This window comes from Pelodiscus sinensis, chromosome 3, assembly GCF_052426305.1.
Source record: "Pelodiscus sinensis isolate ZL-2025 chromosome 3, ASM5242630v1, whole genome shotgun sequence".
Lineage (NCBI taxonomy): Eukaryota > Metazoa > Chordata > Testudines > Trionychidae > Pelodiscus > Pelodiscus sinensis.
Window position 1 is genome coordinate 93,108,590 of NC_143054.1, and position 23,486 is coordinate 93,132,075.

Below are 23,486 nucleotides of genomic sequence, written 5' to 3' on the forward strand. Positions count from 1 at the left end.
AAGTTACCATATGAAAGCCCTTCACAAAATACGTATATAGGAATTTCTTCATCAATCAAGGCGGTGCAGCCAATTCTGAGGTGAAATATCACTGCTAATGTACAACACAAACTGCAACTCTTCTGAAGCTAAACAAAGCTTATACAAAATATTGCAAACTACATGTGGTATTCTAGTCCCAGATTTGCCCCTAGGCCTTTCCCCATTATAGGAACATAATCCAGTTAATGTTCCAAATTTTTCGGAGTTGTCAATAGTGTTCCCCATAAGCTGTGTGCTTATGTGACCACTCAAGATAGATAGAAAGTCAAAGAATTCTGAATCAAGTATTACAGATTAAAGTCCCAACAGAAATTTTAAATAATGGGGGAAAAAAACATTCAAATATCATGGAGAGCCAAATCCCATAATGTGGCACTTTTAAAGGCCAAGTTAAAAAAAACAACAACAAAAAAAACCTAAAACAAACAAACCAACCCTAAAAAACCCCCACAACTGGAAAGCAAACTCAAATAATGGAATGGCTATGTAGATTTCTAAATTGGAAACACATTTAAGAGGAGGTTACTCACCTTCCTGTAACTGATATTCTTTGAGATGAGCATCCCTGAGGGTGCTCCACAGTAGATGTAGGAATGTCCCACTGCCTCAGAATGGATTTTTGATAGTAGTGCATTAGGGGCTGCACATTCGCAGTGCTCCCCCCATCACTCATGTGCGGCCACCCTCCTTTCAGTCCTTCTGTCTCTGGAACTCGGTGAAGGAGAACAGCTTACTCTCCCTTCTCCCCTCCCTCCCCCCCACCCCACAAAGTAGAGGGAAGGAAGGAAGAGTATTGGAGCACCCCCAGGGATGCACATCTCAAAGAATGTCAGTTACAGGAAGGTGAGTAACCTCCTCTTCTTCATCGAAGATGTCCCTAGGTGTCCTCCAAAGTAGGTGACTGCAAAACAATTTGTGTTAAGGAGGCAGGGACTTCGGATCAGGTAGGTAAGCTGTTTGAAGTAGAGCTTTTGCTACTCTTGTGTAGTGGAGAGGTCCGGAGGAAAGTGCATAGTGCTTCATGAAGGTGTGTTCTGATGCCCATGTGGCAGCAGCGCATATGTCATCAATGGGAACCTTCCTAAGGTAAACAACAGAGGTGGTCACTGCTCTGGTCGAATGTGCCCAGACTGAGGTAGGTGGTGGTAAATGGCTGAGCGAGTAGCATAGGGCGATGCAGTCGGAAATCCAATGAGATTTGTGATGGTATGTGGCTTTCCTTGTTGCGATGAGCAATGGAAACAAAGAGGGACAGGACAATTATTTAAGATCGCAAAACGTTTTGTGGGACAGAAAGAACTGTTTCCCCACACAGGTCTAATGAGAGTATTTATGCATATATAGTAGGGATGTGAACAGTTAACATCACCCTTTCAAGGTCATGCTTACCAGGTCCAGTGAACTGGTGGAGGCTGGAGCAGCATCCCACTCACTGTGGGTAGGTGGCTGCTTCATCCCTGCAGGACCCACCATGGATTGGGCTGCTTTGGGCCCAGGCAGTGGGGCTGAGGGCCAGGGGGCAGTGGTGTTTGGACTTCAGCTTTGTGGCAGTGGAGCCACTTACCTGTAGCCAGAAACATGCAGAGCCCTGCACCCAGCCCGCCATTCCCCCGTCCTCACTCTGCACTATAACTGCCCCCCACTAACCCCGTGTGCTCATTCCAGAGCATGAATGTCCTGGCTATCAGGCGCCCCCCACCCCCTTCCATTTAATGAGTAACAATCGGATTCCAAGCTCATCCCAGTGTCCTGGCACAAGCAAATCCTGACCTTGTTTCAAGTTATGGTATGAGAAGTTGCATTGGTGGTCCTGGTTCTTACCGTTCAGAAGGAGTTCTTGAACAAATTAACTCAGACAGACGGATGCACAAAGTTTCTAAAATATATAGTAAGATACCAAATGTAAGACACATTTCTAATGACGTGATAGTTTTGAATACATTTACTTTTAAAGCATCTTAAATATGGGAAGATGCAGGCAGTTGTGGGCAACCTGCGGCCCACAGACAGCCCACCAGAGCTGCACCTGATGTTCAAGCTCTGGGAAGGAAACAGGAGCGGAGACAGAGTGCGAATCAGTAGATACGCAGTGCTCCAAAAGAGATAGGAGTGGTAGAGAGGAGTAGGAAGTGTGGGGCTGCAGTGCCCCACTTCACAACAGCATGTCTTCAGAGTACACCAAATTAGGTTCTTTCCTTTTACACCCTTTATTTACTAACAATACTAGTGCTGGGTAGGAAAACATAAATTTACACAAAATATGGAGGAGGAAAAAGATCTCAAAACCAAATACCGGATAGGCATTTCTTAGAAATGCAACTGCCAACCCTGGAAAAGCATCGGCCATTGCAGAATGCAGCAGCCAGTGGCTCAGAAACAGAGGCTGCCATGAACTCATCACTCAGTTCCTTCTCTCACTGCACTGGTTTCACATTCCACTGAATAAGAAGTCAAGTTCTGATATTAAAAACCTTGCATGGGGATGGCCTGGGGTATTTGAGAGATCACTTCATCAGCAAAAACAACCTCCTACAATACCTATATTCCATTGGAAGTATAGAACTGCTGAGCTCAGAGGCAGACACTTGAGAACACAGATGACAGCTCCCTAGACAGTTGATCTATGACTGGAATTCCACTCTACTGGCAATTAAAATTTAAAGGTTCAATCTGCTGACTAAAAAGTGTAGCCAATTGCTTGACCATGCTCATATTTCACTCTTAAAAATGTTCAAGAGACCAAATATCCAAACTTAGTCAATTGTCAGTTTAAAGAGAAAGCAGTATAATAAGAAAGGGAGACGTACATGCCCTCCATCAGGAAACAATTCTTACCTGGCAGCATGTTCACACACTACAGACGTGCTTCAAAGATACACATTTCAGCTAGTAGTATTTTTAGTAAAATTTTACAACTTACAAAAACCTCTTTACATGTCATTAAACTGCAGCTCACCAGTTCATAATCCCTTAACTTGATCTGTTCTGTACTTTTCTTACCTGTTTTGAATACTACATGCCATACCAGCTGGGCATAGAGGCACATCACATCTTGTGCTAGGAGAGACACCATTAATGTACATTGGTTTTGATAAGCTTCCTATTTTCCAATACCAAAGCTGACTTCAGCATTGCAAACCATGAGATGGTTGACATTGGTGAAGAGAATTGTGAAGAGCACATAATAAATTCAGATAACATAACTTCCCAACAATTTTATACAAAAACTGTATACTATATTAATAAGATGCATATCATATCCCTTAATATGATACATACTATAGCCAACAGATCTGTATTGACTAACACTGGGAAAAATTCTAATACAGTAGACTTCTGATAATCCGCAACCTTTGGGACCTATATGCTGCTGGATTATCGGATATGCTGGAGTCTGGACTATCAGGAGGTACTATAAGATGGTTACATATATATACACTGTATATAAAGAATGTTTAACCCTTTTTATTTTACATACTGTATACAGTATACTGTAATGTTTTAGTTTTTTTAACCTTTTTCGCTCGATTCAGCTGCTGCTGGTGCTGCCTTGTGACTTGTTTTTTGCCAAAGCTCACTCACTAGGCTCTTGCCATTTTAATGCCGGACTATTGGGAGTGCCCATAGGATTGGATGCTGGACTATTGGGAGTTTTACTGCACTAATTACATACGGAAAAGTTTTCAAGACTCCCAACATTTATATGCAGGTGCTTGTACTTTCGATAACTTAAACCTCCCATCATGTAATCACTCCATTAAACCATGCCTGTTCCAAAACTCTCACTACTAGAGGTCCTATAATGAAATGAATTTGGGGTCAATTAATTAGGCAATTAATAGGCAGCAGGTTTAAAACCAAAAAAACAGGAAGTTTTTCTTCATTCAGCCACAGTGAACCTGTGGAACACCTTGCCAGAGGATGTTGTGAAGATTAGGACTTTAACAGGATTCAAAAAAGAGCTAGATAGATTCATGGAGGTTAGGTCCATCAATGGCTATTAGGCAGGATGGGTAGGGGTGATATCCCTAGTTTCTGTTTGTATGGAAATGGTTGATAGAGAGATCACATGATTACCTGTTCCCGCTCTCTGGGGCATATGATATTGGTCACTGTTGGCAGACAGGATGCTGTTCTAGATGGACCTTTGGTATGACCCAGTATGGCCATTCTTATGTTCTATAAGATCCACAAATCAAAAATTCTCTTCTTTAAGGCTCAGTTTTCTAGCTGAAGATAAAACCCAACCTATTTCAGATATCACCAACCTTCAATTGCATGGTAAATACATACACCCATTATTAGTTTGGTTCTGAATCAAAAAAGAGAGGCATAATTAGGAGTTACTACAAAACAATCTTCATTTCAACACTACTAGTTAAAACTGTGAAAACCATCTTTATGACAGTTATCTGTTTTAACATTCATGAAATGAAAAAAACCCAAAACAGTGACATTGAACAATATAGCACAGCAATCCTTCTACTTAGCTTTCTTAGAGGAAAAACATGCTTGCCCTATCTGTGGAGAAATTCCATTTTTCAGTTGAATCCAATGTGTGTATAAATCATTCTTGCTCCTTTTACATAGTTTCTATGTAAAATTTTATTTCACTAAAACCTATCAAATCTATTCCATTTATCTTGCTAATAGGCTAATATTATTTAAAGAAATGCAACAACTGACTATATTTGTGAAAATAGCACCTTTCAAAGTAAACAGAAATGCTGTCCCCCAATTCAACTACAGTTTTGTATTCTGAGCATATTTCAAAAAACATCTGACATAGCATAGAACATTGCAATCTGAGCCAAAATGCTCTAAAACCATTTCTGAAAGCCACGTTCAAGCCAAATTCAACTACCTATAATATTCAGCCAAAAATGTCTGAATTTGACATTACTGGGTTTGACAGAATTGTATTAAAACAGGATTTCAAACTTTAGTCAAAAACCTAGTGTTACCGGTGCCCTTTAAGATTTATTCATACAATAAATGGTTAATATCTTTGCTCACTTGCAGACCTCTCAGGTTGCTAGTTGTAACAAATATAGTAAGTTTCAGAAAAGCATTTAAAATTAATTTACAGATGCAAGCTAATGTTAAATGTTCCCCCCACTTTCACATCCTGATGACATGGAAACAGAAATGTGAATTCATTTATCCATGAAGATCTGTTAATAGTCTGTATGAAAGGTACAGACTTTTCTGTATATGCTTTAAAGGCTGCCAATCACACTGAGTAAACATATACGTAATACTGTATTTTACACTTAAAACATTCAACTTGTATTATTAGCCCAATTTCTTGTTTAAATGTAAATAACTCATCACTACTTAGGGTATTGTCCTTCATGCAAGTCTCCTTCTTGAACCTGCAGCAAAATCATAATGTGAAATCTGTGGTATATCAATCATTTCCGTGGCAATGGACTGTGGAGTAAAAACACAGGATTACTACTCCATTTCTATGTTCAAATCCGAGAGGCCATGACACATGCGAGAAAAAAATGATTCAGACAATTTGAAATAACAGCACAGGGAATGCAGATTAAGATCAGTCAGAACATTCTGTTTTAATACAGGTTTTCTTTTTTACCAGTAAGTCTCATCATGTAAAATCCCTCTTTAAAGATGAATGACTTAATTGGTATTAAGAATGAGGGAAATCAGCGACCTGAACACATATTCATCCAAATGGTAAGCATTTAAACTGTAGTTCCCCAGAAATGAATCTTGGGTAATAAATTAACCTTTCCTTTTTATTGTTATTTACAGCAAGTAGCAGAACTCATGTAAACAAAATACTACAGCAGTTAATGTAATATCATGATTGTCTTGCCTACTAGGATCTGTAGGAGGGGAAAAAAAGGCTAGAATAGCTATCAATTTTTTTAAAAAAACAACAAAAGGTCTAGTAGCACTTTATAGACTAACAAAACATGTAGATGGTATCATGAGATTTCGTGATCCCATCTACATGTTTTGTTAGTCTATAAAGTGCTACCAGGCCTTTTGTTGTTTTTTAAGTTTATCCTCTACAGACTAACTCAGCTACCCCCTGAAGCTTCTATATCAATTTTTGTTAGTCTGTAACTTTAAACTCCAACGAGTAGTCCTGTGGCACCTTAGAGACCAGCAAAAACATATATGTATATATTTTTGTATCACTACTATTCATAGACAAAATCCACTTCTTCATATGAGCTTGAGTTGAAGAAATGGGTTTTGCCCATTACAGCTCATGATACAGTATATATTTTTGTTAGTCTCTAAGGGTATGTCTACACTGCCACCCCAGTTCGAACTAGGGTGGCTAACGTAGGCATTCGAACTTGCAAATGAAGCCTGGGATTCAAATATCCTGGGCTTTATTTGCATGTTCCCAGGCACCGCCATTTTTAAATGCCCGGTAGTTCGGACTCCCTGCCCGCGGCTACACGTGGCACAAGCTAAGTAGTTCAAACTAAAGCCCCTAATTCAGACTACCATTACTCCTCTTGCAATGCAGGATGCTCTTCCCCGGGCTTCCTGGAGTCAGCCACTGCTCAGTTTCAGCAGCGACTGACTTGGGGAAGTCTGGGGCAGAGCAGCTGGGGTGCTGCTGCGTTGGTCCCGCAGCGCCGCCCCCCCAACCCACCCAGACTCCTCGTAGCCCCCCCTTCCGATAGTCCGGCATATCTGATAATCCGGCACCCCCTGGGTCCTGAAGTTGCTGGATTATTGGAAGTTTACTGTACTTAGATGATTTTTATTAATAGAAGATGTCATATGAGCCTACTCCTTGATCTTTGCACTAAAATGTGCTTTCTTTCATAATATGTGGATACTATTTTATTGAGCTATCACAACATGTGAGTATAATAAAACATTATTTTAAAAATAAAGCATATGAAAAATAGTCTTAAAACTCCACTACAACTAGCCAGATAGTGACTTTGTACTATAAAAACAACGTTTGTTGATATATTCACATTTTAGTTTCAATGTAAATGGGAATTTCCTGCACATAGACAAGATTTCTTTCCCGTACAATAGAATGACAAAGGATGAAGAATTCAATGATTAGGCAAACTCGTGATTTTTGGTTAGAGTGCATAAATTTGCTTTCTGAAAGGAAGATCAAAAATGTGCTGCTGCTCCTCTTTGTTCCAGTTCAAATAACTATGCCACCTAACTATAGCTAGGCCACTTGTTCCTCCTAACACAGCGTCCTCCTCCCTGCTGACAGTGTTACTCAGACATCTAGTGTGATTCCCTGTTCCATGTAGTGGCACTTAGACCACTTACAGCAAGAGATAAGAACAAGGGAGCTGTAAAGCCCTAGACTGAGAACCAGCTGACTTTATAGCTCACGCTGTGTAGAGGCTCCTACAAAGCTTCAAAGGTCCCAGGTTCAAATCTGCCTGGTGGTAGTTACACAAGCACTCACGAGCTCACATAACGTGAAAGCTTCTGTATGTAACTACAAATACTAACAAATCAACCAAGTGTCCTGCAAAAAACCTGAAATATAACCACCAGTGGGGGTTGGGCTTCTAGAGTGGTGATCTGTTCAGCAGGGAGCAAATTTACAAGGTAAAATCAAACTGCTCTGCTGAAGCACTGAAATCAGTTATAGGATGTCTGCTAAACATCTAGCTCAAACACCAGACTGAACTTATCCAACAAAAACATTTGTAAGGAACTTCCTCCTATTCAGTGACCTTTAACTTAGAACATGATGCCTTTCTACAGTGTATGTTTCTTTGATGAAAAAGCACATAGTCACTTCACTACAATGAAGAGAGGTCCTATTTGGCACTCTTGAACCAAACAGACAGCTTCCAAAACTCTTGGGTTCAGTGAACATAGAATTTTACAGCCCTATTAACATGGCAATAAGTGACATAGGAGGACAAGAAAAGCACACACACACACTCCTATCCCTATGTGAATGATATTTAAGAATACTGTAGTTCAGTGAAGCAGAGCCTGTGAAGCAACATTGAAGGGCACAGTAATGACCTAATGGTCACAGATTAGTTGGTGTCCACTTTCACAAATCTGGTGATTGGGAGGTAAACACCAATCAGCAGCACCTGGACTGGACTGCACATTGCCTGTACAGAATCTTATGAGCTTACCAATCTTTCTAATACTTGTAGGAAAATATCTAATATTTAAGAAATACAGTAAAATCTAGATTTCTAATCTTTATTCCTGCACCAGTAGTTCCAGTAATGGAACATTCCAAGGTGCAGTAATACATTTGGTAAGTCAAAGATTTTCTAGAGTTTAGGATAAGGAAAACTATCGAAGCAGACCCGCCCTGGTTAATTCCAGTTTTCTTTTTTTATGAGACTAGCCTGAGAATCCAGGGTTTGAAGTCAGATGGACAATGCTTTGGAACTGTTTGGAAGAAAAAATCATGGTTACTTCAGAAACTGAAATTCTAGTTTTCTACAATAGGGAACTTTCAGGAAGACAATGTCCTGTATTGGGAGAGCAGACTTCTTTTCTGACAAGGTTTTGGTTGAGTCTACATGTGGGAGGGAGAGTTCCCCAAGTCTTAACAACAGTTATCTGGAGAGCCAGGTGTCTCTCATGGCTCATTCATCATTCCTTTCATGTCTTTGTGAAACAGGAAACAGAACTGGGAATTCTTCTAACAGCCTGATCCTAGGAGTTTCTGCTTGAAGGAACCCTCTTTGAGACTATCCAGGGCTATAGTATTCTACACACTAGCCACATGTGGCTATTTGGCCAGTTGAGTGAGACTAGTTTACTATAGCTACAGAACTGGTTGGACACCATGGTTCTAGGGTTTTTGCCATCCCTTCTGTGAAGGAAATGCAATCCTTACACACACACTTTGGCTTGCTCTTAAATGAGCAGAGAGGGCTTCCTTGTCAACAAAGCACTCACCCTCTTTCGATAAAGGTCTCTCTGACACTGCAGGCAGCAAATGGGAATGGACTTGAAGTGAGGTGGGAGTGGAGGGGAGGTCAGAAGATGATGTTGGCCTACCTAAGGACTGACCGGTGCACCTGAGGAAGAAGAAAATGATTCCTAATCATTGCAATTGGGAAAAGACTATATTTGACTGCCTGATCCAAAGACCATATTGTGCTATACCCTAGAGGAGAGGGAAATTACTTCCCTATTCAAGGTTCTCTACTGTGAAGTTAGCGTGTATAAGGGAACAGGGAGAAGATGGGCTCCTGACCAGCTACAAGAGAGAAAGCATAGGCTGCAAAGAGGAGAAGCTGAACTAGGTTTGAATTAGCTTAAACACAATGTTGGTGGAGCCACATCAACCTGAGCTAAAAAGGAGCAGCAGCTAGAGCTCGACTGAAGATCCTCCTCTCAGAAATTTTGTCTCAGTAAGACAAATGAGTGAGTCAAGCCCAAGAAATTGCACAGACACAATAAAAGGAAAGAATAGAACTTCTGTACTAATGTTCTGGAGACAAGGCTTCACAGTTTGAAGCAATTGCTATAGTACATGAAATGTCTTCAATAACAAATGGCAGTTGGCTTCATAATTAACAGTTCCAGGGTCCTTCTAGAATATGAATCAGGAGACAATTTGAGTAACACATTAGTTGGAGTTTATGTTCTAGTAGACCTATGTGGATTGTCAGTGTGTATTCCAGTAGTTCATTATGATTTATCTTCATCAGCCATGGGCCAAAATTACCAGACTCCAATTACTTTGCTTCTGTGTTCAGGAGGGGGAAAAATAATGTCAGGCCTACCACAGAAGATGGTTTAAAATGCCGGAGGTAAAGAAAGTAATCTACTGTTATCTGACATTCACTGCCTGAAAGTCATTCACGTTAACAACCATTCATATTTGTTTAGTGCAAACCAACTGCTTCTATTTCTCTCTTGTCAGTAACATTAGCTTCAATTCAAATTTACTTCACAAAATAAAATGTAAAAAAAAAGAAAAAAAAAAGAAAATATTAGTGTGACTTGACAAGGGCATATATGAGTACTGACAAAGTAAAACTCTTGAATAAATCTGCTTTAATATGTTAATTTTGAAATTTTAATTTTAAAAGAAAAATCTGATAATTTCCAGTTGTTTCCTATCTCAGTAGAAGTAAGAGATATATGTACATGTTTAACAGATTCAAATTACAATACTACTCCTTATAGGAGAACTGCATAGACAAAAATAAATGGACTTAATTTAAACTAAGAAATTGTATGGTTATTTATTATTATAAGTTAAAGTCTAGCTACACAGTGAACTGCATTAAATATCTTGATAGCTCTTCATTATGAACTGTTAAGTCCTGTATAACAGACCATTAATTTACAAATAGTTTAGGGCTTACAAAGGTTAACATTAATAATGGGAAGGGGAAGTAGATTAGATAGTTAAACAACAGTAAGCGTCAGTCTACCACAATGAAAACTAAGGAGGATGTTAGCACTTTTAAAAAAAAAATAAAGTCTACCACATCCAAACACAACTATGTCAGTTACCTTTGAAAGAAACTATGATAATTTAAACAAAAAAAAGCCCCTTCTTTTTTCCAGCATACAGAAGATTAACATGTACAGTTTGAAATACACCATAAACTAGAATATATTCCAAATGGTACATTTTCTGTTTGTGAAGCAGGAAACAAAAAGGAATAGATATAAAATGTGATGGCTATGATGGAGCCAACCACTTAAAACAAATTTGTACTGTACTGGTTGGACATCTCTTATCCTAATACCCTTGTGACCTGACTAGTCCTGAACCAGGAAATTTTCCAGACTAGAGAAGGTTATCTGCCACAGCCCCCCAGCTTCTGACTCTGGCAGGTGTGGGGAAGTGCGGGAGAACTACCTCAAGGCCCTATTGGGATGCCTGCTGGGTTGCTGGCCCCGCTGCTGCTGCCCTGGCTAGACTGCCTTCTGGTCTCCAGCAGCCCACACTGCCTGGCGCTGAGTGCTTGGGCTCTGGTCCCACTTCCCGAAGTTGTTTGGAACTCGTGCCATGTGTTGCTGGCGCTGCTGCCAGCCCCAGTCCCACTACAGTGGGCTGCCAAGAACACAGGTTCTGGCTCCATTTCTGTGCTCTGGCCCCAGCCTGTGCTGCCACTGGTCTGATCCTGAGATGCCGGGGGCTGTCCCAACCCAGTCCTGGTGCCTCAGGCTGCTGCCGGCTCCAGCCCCACTGCTGTGGGCTGCTGTCAGCCTCAGTCCCAGCTCTTGCACCATTGCTTCAGCCAAGACCCTCCTGGATTGCCTTCCTGCCACTAGGCTACCAGGCTTCTCTGATCAAGGAACATCCGTGGTCCTGGTTGACCACAGATGTTGCCAGACCAGAGAATTCCTGGTTTGGGAGGCACAACCTGTAGTCCTCTTTGATATATAAATTTCAGCCCAGAGATAACTCAAATCAATCCTGAACATACTACATTAATAAAAGTAAGAAAGACTGGACATACACAGTTCATTCTGAGTTCTGTACATTTACGGTTTACAAATTAGCAGTAAAAATAACAAGAGGCAATAATTAATGTTGTCAAGCTTTGTAAGCTAAGTATTTCCCAAACTAAATCCCTACCAACCAGGTTGATAAAGGCATGATATCCAAAACGTAGAAAAATGCACCACATTACATAATACACAGGAATTTTCCAAAGCCTTTTTTAAATACTATGTAGACCAGTGTTTCCTGGGGTTCCACAAAGTGAAAATAGGGGTTCCGTGAGAAAATTCCATTACAACCTGAATTATTGTAATAGAATGGAATTTTCGTTCATTTATTAATTTTATTGAAAACAATTTTCATTTGTGTTTTCCACAATAAGTGTCCCTCAGAAGGTCATCTAGTCCAACCCCTTCCTCAAAGCAGAACCAACCCCAACAAAATCATTCTAACCAGGGCTTTGTCAAGCAGGACTTTAAAAACCTCTAAGAATGGAGATTCCACTACCTTGCTAGGAAACCCATCCCAATGCTTTGGCTTTCCTGAAATTATTTGGGACCCTCCCTCACGCTGGCTGACACCTGGCTTCTCCCAATCCATCAGGCACTTCTGCCCCTGTTTACATGTTCCTGCACTTCCTGTACCCCCATTCCCATATGTCCCTGCACCTCAATCACCTGTCTGTTCCCCATTCCCAGGAGTTACTCTACTCCTACTCACCCACCCTTATGTCCCATAAATGTATTTCTGCAAGTAACTTAGAGCCATCTAGTATAGCCCCTTGAGCTAAATGGACTAAAACATGAAGGATTTCCTGTGAAAGTAAATCCTTGTCAGGCCATGAACAAGCCTCAAAATAGCAGCCTCAGAATAACTGTTCTCTCAATTTCCCCATAGACCTTGTGTGTGAGAGAATGTTTTTGCTTATGTATAACTTCATCCTTCACTACTGGTCTTCAAGCCACAACCATTAGGCACCATGTAAACCAGTGGTAACTGGCTAGAAAATAAGTAATTAATTTTAGTATCTTTTTTATTGATATTTTTGACATGACAATAAATGAAGTTATTTTTAGTAAAAGTTATGGACAGGTCATGGGCAATAAAAAAAAATCCACAGGTTTCCATGATCAGTCTGTGACTTTTACTAAAAATAATAGGGAGGGGGAGGAAGAGGGAACAACAGAAAGCCCCACTCCAGGGGACAGGGGAATTGACAGCCAAAGTCCCAGCCACAGCACTGTTTCAGCCTTAGCCAGCCACAGGCGTGCATGCACAGCCCCAGCTCAACCCACGGTCATAGAATCTCAAATCCAGCTGCAACTGAAAACCCAGCACGGGGCCGCATAGCTTTGGTGCAAATGCTTACAGCTGAAGGAGTCATGGAGGTCTGGTGAAGTGACTGAATCTGTGACCTCTATAACTAAATTGCATCCTTCATAATAACTGTTCTGTTTTTGACAAAGGCAAATATGACTCCCCAGTGGTGTTTGAGTTTTGAGACTTTCACATTCCAGTGTAAACCTCATCTTTCAAAGGCCAGCTACCTTTCACAGGAAATTACTGGGATTGATAAACTACACATTACATTTTCAGTAATTTAATCATTTCTCTGTTTTGATCAACCCACATTAGTAAGTTCTTGAACTAAATGAGGTTTAATGGTATTCTACACCCTTGTCTCAGTTCATGTTTTCTCTGAAAATTACACTCTGCAATAACAGGCACTTTTGGAAAAATAAAGTGCTTCTGAATAATTTACTCATTTGTGATTTTTTCTGAACTGCTTGAACTGTTTAATTTGGAAAGCCAATACGTGGATTTTTCAGTACTTTCTTTCCATTTTTTCTATCAAATTGACCTAAAATATTTTCAGGTTACAACTAGTGTAGCCAATCACCTTTTGATACATGAATCGAAATAAAATCCTTTGATGTGTAAAGAAAAAGACACTTTACAAATTTTGAATTATTTTTTTTCTAGCAGGAAAAATATAAAAATTCTTAACAATAATGACAGTCCATTTTGACATTTTCTTAAAATATGTAATTTCTTATGCATTCATTACAAATATAGGCTGACATTTTGAGTTGTTCGTGCATTTTGGGGTGATTATTATAATTCATATTCTGTGGCACCAGGTCAAAAGGCTGTGTAACCCACCACAAAGGAAATGCAACCATCTCCAAGAACTATGCCAGGCATGTCCAAAGTCCGGCCCACAGGCCAATTGCGGCCCGTGTTCCGGTTTAATACGGCCCCACAGGTAATTTGACAATATCTATCTTTTATGGCCCCCAACGAATCCATATGTATTGAGATGAATACATTGTAAAATCTCAGTTAATGTCAGTTGGTCTAAATCAGTTATAAATATATTTGGACACAACATATATACTTGGTGTTATGTTCCTGTTCATATTTTTTGAACTTAAAAGTTGACAGACAACCTTTATTACCAATAATATGTAATGTACTTTACAACGTTCCTGACATATATTTCAGCTTCCTGCATTTTTTTTTCATCTGGCCTTCAGATATGAAAGGCAGAGTGATTTAACACCTGTTTAGATTTGTCATCCATGTGATGAAATGAAAAGTACGCCGTTTGCAATAAACTTTGCATAAAATAGTTAATTTGCATTTAATTTTAATGGTTCAAAGAATGTCAGGCAAAATGGTCGGCCTTCACGCATGTTCACTTCATCAAATCTGGCCCTCTTTGAAAAAAGTTTGGACACCCCTGAACTATGCTGTCTGAAGTATCATAGAATCAAAGGGCTGGAAGAGACCTCAGGAGATCACTGAGTCCAAACCCTACTAAAAGACCAGTTCCAACTAAATCCTATGGTTATGAAATGGAATTTCCAAATCAAGTGTCCAAATGAAGTACCTAGTGGTTTTGGATGGCCAGCCTGAAATTCTCTGAAAGGACTTATTTTTCAAAAAATACTGAGCAACCCATCCTCTGAAAATCTGGTTCCTTTAAAGGGGTCTCAAAGACAGTCATACTATTGAGACATCCAAAATTATCAGTCACGTTGAATTATTTTTAATTTGTCTGTCTGTCTTGGGTACAGATAATGACTTTATTTCCTCTGAATAGTGAAATTTATCAGTTTACATTTGTTTCTGAAATATTAATCGTATTTCCATTATGTATTATGCCGCACGCATATTTACAAATTAAGTCTGAAAAGATATCTCCAACCATCTGAAATGAGAGTGGCTAAGTATCTATGACAATTAATATATTTGCAAACAATTAAAATATAATTGTGCATCCTGTCTATCAACATATTTAACTTAGGTTCAAAGAAACCTGAACAGCAGGAAGTCCTTCCAAGAATATGATTGCTGCATTGCTTGCATGATTGCTTCAAGGTCAAGTTTCCCTACAGGTGATTGGATGTGTACTACAGAAGGAATTTGATTTCAAAGAGATCACTAATCACTGGTGAGTAGGAAGGAAAAGAGTAGTAAAACAGGGACTTAGAAATGTAAGTTTACTTGTAGTATCCTGCCTTTATTCATCTACACGCTGGAATGCAAGCACCCATAATGACACAATTTCAGGAACTTCCAGAAAGTGACAGTCTTCTGACAGTGGCCAATGCCAGATGTTGTGGAGAGAATGAACAGAGTAAAGTAGGCATCAAATGATCCATCCTCTGCTGCCCATTCCCAGCTTTGGCAAACAGAAGCTAGGGACACCTAGTAATGGAGAATGTGACGAATATGAACTTCAGGGGGAAAAAAGCACAGAAATAAATTTTCAAAATAAGCAACTGATTTAATATGTTCAAGATCTCAAGGCTTTCTTCACAAGCAAAGTGCTAAACGTTTTTTTAAATAGGTTAGGTTAAACATTCCATTTACTAAAATCTTCCTTGTATGCCCTGATATTGTGGAAGTGGGAGTTGTGGGCACAGAATTTAGCAACCTACTAACTTTGGAGGGAATTGCATTTATCCTTCCTGTGTCAGAACAAATACCACTAGAAGCTAATGTTGGCAAGCAAGCAAGAAAGAAAAATGTCTCTTACGGATTTCCTCTCTTGGTTAGCCTTTCCCACAGAAAACTACAACAAATGCACTCCAGTAAAGCACAACAGTTATTTGGAACGGTTACTTCTTTTACAGTAACTGCTGATTAAAGATATAAAATAGAGGTGAAGTCTGCTGTAAGTAATGCTTTTTATGTCCTCTGAAAACTGTCAGTCACAGAATACTGATCTAAAATGTGCATACACAAGCAATCACATGTTTTTACATGCTTTATGCATTTAAAGTGAAAATTCTTTTTCAAATGTCACAGAGCATTTTGGATGCCTTTGCCTCTTCCCTAGTCACCAGCATAAACTTTCAGGTTTAAAAAGTGCAAAATTATGGTTCTTAAGATCAGAAAAGTGTACTTATCTAAAGTAATGAAAGAAGAACACTGAAAGTATAAAATGGCTTCAAATTGAGATAGACCCTCCAACCTCTCTGCCTTCTAGATACTTTATAAATCCATTATATACACAAGTCTGCATTTTTATGCATTTTTCTTACTTCAGATTACTTTGATTTGTAATGGATCTTCTTCAGCAAAAAATAGTTTATAGAGCTTGTATACAAGGACTAAAAATGCACATATTAAAAACAAAATTTTAAAATTCTTAAATTTTAGTTTTGTCTATCTCCTTACTTTTATGTACATTAACTATTACACATACTAGTATACAGTTTCTTGGTACAGTAATAGAATGAGGCCTTTGCCACTGTTTGCAACTAGGCATTCATCTCAAGTATTTCAACAATGATCTATCTTTGGTGTAAAAAAAGTGACCATCATTCTGGGATGTATTAGCAGGAAAGTTGTAAGACAGACATAATTCTTCCACTCTATTCAGCTCCGATAAGACCTCAATTAAAATACTGTGTCCAATTCTGGGCAAAATACTTCAGGAAAGAAGAGAACATGAGACAGTCCAGAGGAGGCAATGAAAATGATTAAAGATCTAGAAAACATGACGTCTGAGGGAAAATTGAAGAAAAAAAATGGGTTTGTTTAGTCTAGAGAAGAGAAGACTGAGAGGAGACATGATAGCAATCTTCAAATACAATAAAGATTGTTACAAAGAGGAGAATGATAAATAGTGCTCCTTAGCCACTGAGGACAGAATAAGCAGTAATGGGCTTAAATTGCTACAGAGGAGGTTTAGATTGCACGTTAGGAAAAACATCCAAACTATAAGTTAAGAACTGGAACAAATTACTTTCAGAGGTTGTGGAATCTCCTTCCCTGGAGGCTTTTAAGAGCAGGTTAGACAAACACCTGTCAACGAAGGTCTAAATGGGGCGTTTCATACTTGGGTCATGGGCACCTCTGGCAGCTCATGCGATGCTTTGTTCATCTCAAGCCAAAGGGGAGCTGCGGGAAGCGGTGGCCTAGTCAACGCTGCTTCCTGCAACTCCCCTTGGAAAGGGTGAACCGCAGCCAATGGGAGGTGTGAGGTTCCATGCCTGTGGACACTCAGATAAACAAAGCACCTCACGGCCTGCCAGCAGCTTACCTGGGCAAGCCCACGACCCAAGTTTGAAAACCTCTGGTCTAGATAACACTGTGTTGCCTCGGTGCGGGTGACTGGACTAGGTGCTTTCCATCCCTACTTTTCTGTGGAAATTCTAAGCCCATTAAAGTTTATACCATGCTTATTACAATAGTAACAGCCTTTCTTCTAAAGTGTTGCCTGCAACACTTGTTAGCTCAAGTGGCCGTAGATTTAAAGGTTTTAACTGCTTATGAACCATGTCAGCAGGAATATCAAATACAGGACTATGTAGCACTTTAAAGACTAACAAGATGGTTTATTAGATGATGAGCTTTCGTGGGCCAGACCCACTTCCTCAGATCAAGTAATGGAAGAAAATAGTCACAACCATATATACCAAAGGATACAATTTAAAAAAAAAGTGAACACACATGAAAAGGACAAATCACATTACAGAACAGAAGGGGATGTGGGGGGGGGGGGGGGGGGGGAAGGAAGGTGAATGCCAGTGAGTTAATGATATTAGAGGTGGGGAAAGGAAGATGTCTGTGAGTTAATAGTATTAGAGGTGATAATTGGGGAAGCTATCTATGTAATGGGTAAGATAGTTGTAGTCTTTGTTAATTCCTCTGTGGAGAGTGTCGAATTTTAGCATGAATGCCAGTTCAGAGGATTCCCTTTCAAGTGCAGATTTGAATGTCTTCTGAAGTAGGATGCAGGTTAGCAGGTCATTCAGACAGTGTCCTTTCTGGTTGAAATGAGGAATATAGTGGCACATGTTAAGATTTCTGGGTTTTCAACTTGTTTTGAAAAAGTTAGGAAGACACACACACACACACACACACACACACACCGCCCTTCCCCCCCCCCCCCCCCCCCCCCCCCCCCCCCCCAATCAAAGGACTATTAAGATTGCAAAGTCAGGCACTGAAAAGTGAGGATATGAGAGAACTAAGACTTCTCATTTATGCATATGCATAATCTTTAATTACATGGTAAAATACTACTTTTTTTCCCACAGGGCCCTTGCTTAACTCCATGCAGGGATTGGATAGTACTCAGGCAATTAATAAAGGGTGTGCAGCAAATGGGGTTATTTGTAGTGCCCCTGCCTGATTTGTTTCAGAAGCTGAAAGGTGTGTAATGAAAAGAGGAGAGGATTGCAGAAAAAGAAATGAGTGCTGTCATCTAGACCAATGGTTCCCAACCATTGGTCCACAGACTGGTAGCTGTGCAGTCAGTGATACTCTGCCAGGCCATGCCTGCAGCTGCTAATAAGCCCCACCTACTGGGAAGTTCCATTCCCTAGAAGGTGCATACCTGCACTCTCACTAAAAATTCTCCTCTCACTCTCCCACAATGAGTGGCAGAGGACTGCCCCGTGTGTCATGACTGGAGGCGGGCCACGGTGTGGTTGTCCTTGTTGAGGTAGCCTCACCACAGCCCCAGTTCCAGCTCTGGTGGCAGCCACATGTCCTTTCCGTTGTGGGTGGTGCATTAAGGACTAGAGAGTGGAGCCTTAACAGCCATGAGTGTCCTGGCCTTAATCAATATTACTGAGAAATCAGGTTACAGGCCCCAGGGAGACGTGCTGGGTGTCTGTGATTTCTGCCCCTCTTCCAGTAGTGCCTGGTTCCCCCAAGGGATCTCCTTTGCCAACTCTGCCTGCACCACATGTGCGGCCGCTTCTCAAAGTGTCGGGGGCACTGTAGCCAATGATGCCGGTCAGAGTTATGCGGAGGAAGCTGGGCTCCCTCACCCAAACCAGCAGGTGTCAGGGGGGCTAGTAGCACTCAGCTGTTGGGTGAGTGCCACGAGCCTGAGATGCACACGGGCTGAATGACCCTGTGTCCCTAGGCTCTGACTTAACAGCGTGGGGAGGAACTCTCGAGCCACCAGAAATCTGAGCCCACCCTGTCATTTGTGCCACAGACACTGCTGATCCCATGCGTGTTCGGGGTTGGGGCTTTTGCCAGGCCTGGCAGGGCAGGGTTTCTTTCCAGACGAGGAAGAGTGGTTTGCTATGTGGCGGGAGGGACATATGGAACACAACATGGCAGCCTTAGAGCAGCTGCAACTGGGGTAGCAGTGCTCAGCTGGCGGCTGGGAGGCATCGCAAGGCTATGTGAGGGGGGCTCTGTGGGTGGGCAACTGGTACTGACGGACTTCGGGGGTGGGGCTAGCAGTGTGGGGCGGGCTATGGTAGCAGGGTTGGCATGGGGGGGTTCTAGAGATGGGGCTAATTTTGGGGACTGGCACTGGGGGGAGCTGGGTTCAGTGGGGCTCTGGAAACAGGAGGCTGACACTGGGGGGGGCTGGGGGGCTTTTAGGGGTGGGAAGCTGGCATTAGGGGGTGTTGGTGGAGGGGACTCTGGGTCAGTGGCTGATGCTCAGGGGTAGTGGAGGGGTGGGGGGGATCTAGGAGTTAGGGCTGGCACTGGGGGACTCTGGAGGTCAGGGCTTTTGGTGGACTGGTAACATGTTATTTGCATATTCATTATTTATATATTGAAGATGCAAATGAAATGTTACCAGTCCTCCAAAAGTTTGTGAATGGGTTTGCCGGTCCCTGGTATCAAAAAGGTAGGGAACTACTGGTCTAGAAAGTTGAATGCTAGATGGGAAGATCTACCCCTGTCTCTGACAGAGTCCATATGTAGTACTAGGCAAACCACAACTCTTCACAGGCGCCCACTAAGTGTGTGTTCCTTATTTTCTGAGATTCCAACTTGGGTCAGCTGCAATTGAAGTCAATGAGATCTATGCTTTGAACAAATAAAAAAACGTTACAAAAGGTTAACTCCTCTGAACAATCAGGCCAGGTCTGTGGTTCTCAATTCTCCATTTCTAAAACAAGAATAAAAATACCAACTTGCTTTACAGGAATGTTGTGAAAAATATATGAATTGTTTTTGAAGCACTTAGATACTGCAGTAATGAGCTCGACAGAAAGGCCCATGAGTAAGTTGTTAATTCTGCATTAAGAGCAAGATTTCAACAATGTGCAGTAACTAAGGCACATTTAATGATGAGGCCAGAACAAAATATTGCTAGGCAATGAATGAGACAAGGGTCCTGAGGAGAAAACAGGCTTTAATATATGATCACAATGGAGTCAAATTAAAGTTGCAGACAGCCTTAATTCTGTCATTCTCAGATTGCACAGTGCTTCACTTTGCAACTTTAATAATGATCTTTTAATTTTTTTAAATGTGTAATGCATGTATTTAAAGACTTACAGTGCTAGTCACATGACAATTTGCAGTGTCACGCCATATATGTAATTCTTCAATGTATTCTCTACACCAGTGATCAGGCCCGGCCCAAGACATTCGTGCCCCCTTGGCGAGCGGCGCATGCGTGGCCCCGTCCCTACCCCCGCTCTAACCTGGCCCAGGCGGTAGCCCGGTCAGCCCGTAGCTTGGGCCGGTTCTGCCAGTAAAGTGGTAAAGGTGTTACGGCTGGCATAGCTACTTCCAATACACACTGTCTCTAGCTTGCTTTCCCAATAATAGAGCTCTGCCAGAAATTTTGGCTTCACTCAAAGCCGAGTGATGTTAATGGAGATATTTCCATTGACTTTGATCAGTTTTGGATCAGACCTTTAATGGACAGCTAGTTCTAATCCTTCCTTCAAGTAAGGGAATGATCAGCAATGTATAACTGTTTAGCTCCATGAGTGAGGAAGAGCAGCATACTGGGTTGAAAATAGTGGCTGGTGTAGATAAACTAATCTTCCTCTAGTCTGTACCTCCCCACACAGGCTGGCCCAGAGCTATGGATCCAGGAAGCCCCGTGGTCCCTGACTCAGAGGCAGTTTGTTGGCAGTCTGCCTTGGAACTGTAGACTAGGGAAGCTCAGGTTTTTCAGCAGCTCAGCAGGTGGGCTACTGAGGAGCCACATACATTTCCAGTAGAAACCTGACTGGCTAGCAGGTTTCCATGAGAACCTAGATTTAGTCAAACCTTCGCTGAAATCAAATAGCCACCGCAGAACATATCAATTTTGATAAGTCAGCGACTTCTGATTAAATGTTTTGTCAAAAATGTTCCTGCATATTCTAAAGCTCATCAAAATATTAAAATAGTCAGAGAACAGAAGTAGTTAGGATCTCACATTATGTCTTTAATCAGTAGTTTAGGATTTCACCAACTAATTATCGCTTTTAAAATTAAGTGTTTCAGCCCAACCATAACAAGAACACTGTTTTGATGAACACTTTATTATTTAAGTTTTATCTCTTCCTGATCATAAAGAAAATGTAACCATTCAGCTGTGATAATAATATCTGGTAAAAACACACTCAGAAGTAAAATTAATTCACTATAAACTGCATTTTATCAGTAGGTAGCATACCATAACAATATCCCCAAAATGCAGATTTTGAATGCGCAGCTTTGAACAGTCTCTCTCTTCCATTAGGCTATTGCAGGCATATTCTTCCGCTGGGACAATTTTTTTAAAAAAATATGATTCTAAAGGCAAAAATAAAACACACAAACTGCTGGAGGGAGGGAGAGAGAAAATAGGATTCTCTCTTTACTCTGAAATCAGGATTACTACACAAACAGCAGATTTCATGACTTTCAGTGCCCACTGGAGTACAGACTCCAAAATAGTACGTTACTTCAAGGGGCTGAGGATTTTGGTGCGTTTCTAATAAAGAATACAATAAAGACAATAAAAAAATGAAGTCTTTTCATCCAGTCTATTTTAGACACCACTGCAGCTTACTTCACACAACTGAGTAACTACTTTCCCATTTCAGGCACTATACCAGAACCCATTCACTATATATTAGCTGAGTTCTATCACAGAAACAACTTGACAAGCCAAAAGCTGAAGCAATATGTGTCAGAGAGATTGAATTCCACTTTCATATTAGTACAGAAGAAGACAGTGCATGATTATTGCTTGGAGCATGTGGTTATTCAGGGGATAATGCTAGCACCTAGACATTGGGCAGTAATGGAAAATGTCAGTCTCGTTCTCATTCCTTTTGTGACAGTCACTTGTGATGTGTCTTGTTACAATGCCAGGTCATCTCTCTCTTCAGGCTTCTTAAATATCACCTGCCTAAGTTCAGAATACATTTTTAAAATGAGGGTATTATGCTTTGTCCCTGGCTAAATAACTAGATAGTTGCCTTAGAATGAATTAACTCAATTTTATTCTGCTAAAATTAAAAAATTAAAATTCAACTTGTGTCACAGGAATTTTGTTCTATAGCCATAATGAACACTGTTGATGAATATTTTATATGTGAAGCTTTATTTTTGTTAAAGAAAAAATATTTCAGTGATGTGAACTGAACAATATTTGAATATTTCAAAATGTGAAATGAACAATTTCAATGACACCTTCCTACTGTTTTGAACAACATCAGTCATCTTCTACCCAAAATCTGGAGGCACTGTTTTCTTCCAGACATATCGTCTGGAGCTATAAACCTCAAAGGGAAAGGCCCACAGAATATCTGGCAGGGGAAAGCAGGCTAGCCACAAGACTCCTTGCAGTGCTTTAAACCTGCTCTTCTATTTTAACTTGACTCCAATATAAAATAATATACAAACATAGGATTGACAGGTAGAAGGGGAAAATTAAGGAACTTCTGTCCCCCCAAAATTAACTGTACCACCTGAGTTAAAGGAGAACATCTTTCATTAACTTATCAGTAGTAGATGAAATTGTATCCACTTTATAAACCAGTCCCCAGAGAGAGGTATGAAATATATGAGCCAGTTTGACTCCATCCAGTAAAAGGACAAATAACCTATTACTTCATATTTCTGAGCTAATAAATAAGAAGCAAGTGAAAATGTCATGGTTGGGCACAAAATGAAAAACACAGAAGATGAAGAGGGGACTTCCAAAAGTGTTTGTGGCACAAACTAACTGAAAAGCAAGTTAATTACTCACTATCTCTCTTACAAACTTAGGGTATGTCTACACTACAAAGTTAGTTCAAACTAATGCATGTTAGTTCGAACTAACTTTAATAGGCGCTACACTAGCGCTCCGCTAGTTTGAATTTAAATTCGAACTAGCGGAGCGCTTAGTTCGAACTAGGAAAACCTCATTTTACGAGGATTAAGCCTAGTTCGAACTAGCTAGTTTGAATTAAGGGCTGTGTAGACCCTTAATTAGAACTAGTGGGAGGCTAGCCCTCCCCAGGTTTCCCTGGTGGCCACTCTGGCCAACACCAGGGAAACTCGTCTGCCCCCTCCCGGCCCCGGACCCCTTAAAGGGGCACGGGCTGGCTACGGTGCCCGTGCCAGGTGCAAGCCTGCCAGCACCCAGCCAGCAGACCCTGCACCTGGCACGGATCGAGCCAGCCACCCGATGCCCCCCAGCCCTCCCCCTCTTCCCGGGACCAGGCTGGCGGCTCCCGGGAGCTTGCCCGGGACCGCAAGAGGCGGGCACCCGCCTGGGCTAGTGCGGACATCGTGGACCATGTCCACGATCTCCGCACTAGGCACAGGAAAGTGG

The 23,486-nt window shown here is 41.0% G+C and overlaps 1 protein-coding gene across 7 annotated transcripts in view; it reads right to left on the bottom strand.

Annotated features, from left to right (window-relative positions):
- Window positions 1–23,486, bottom strand: part of PTPRK (protein tyrosine phosphatase receptor type K) — a 588,884-nt gene that overhangs the window by 185,760 nt on the left and 379,638 nt on the right. The window lies entirely within an intron of this gene.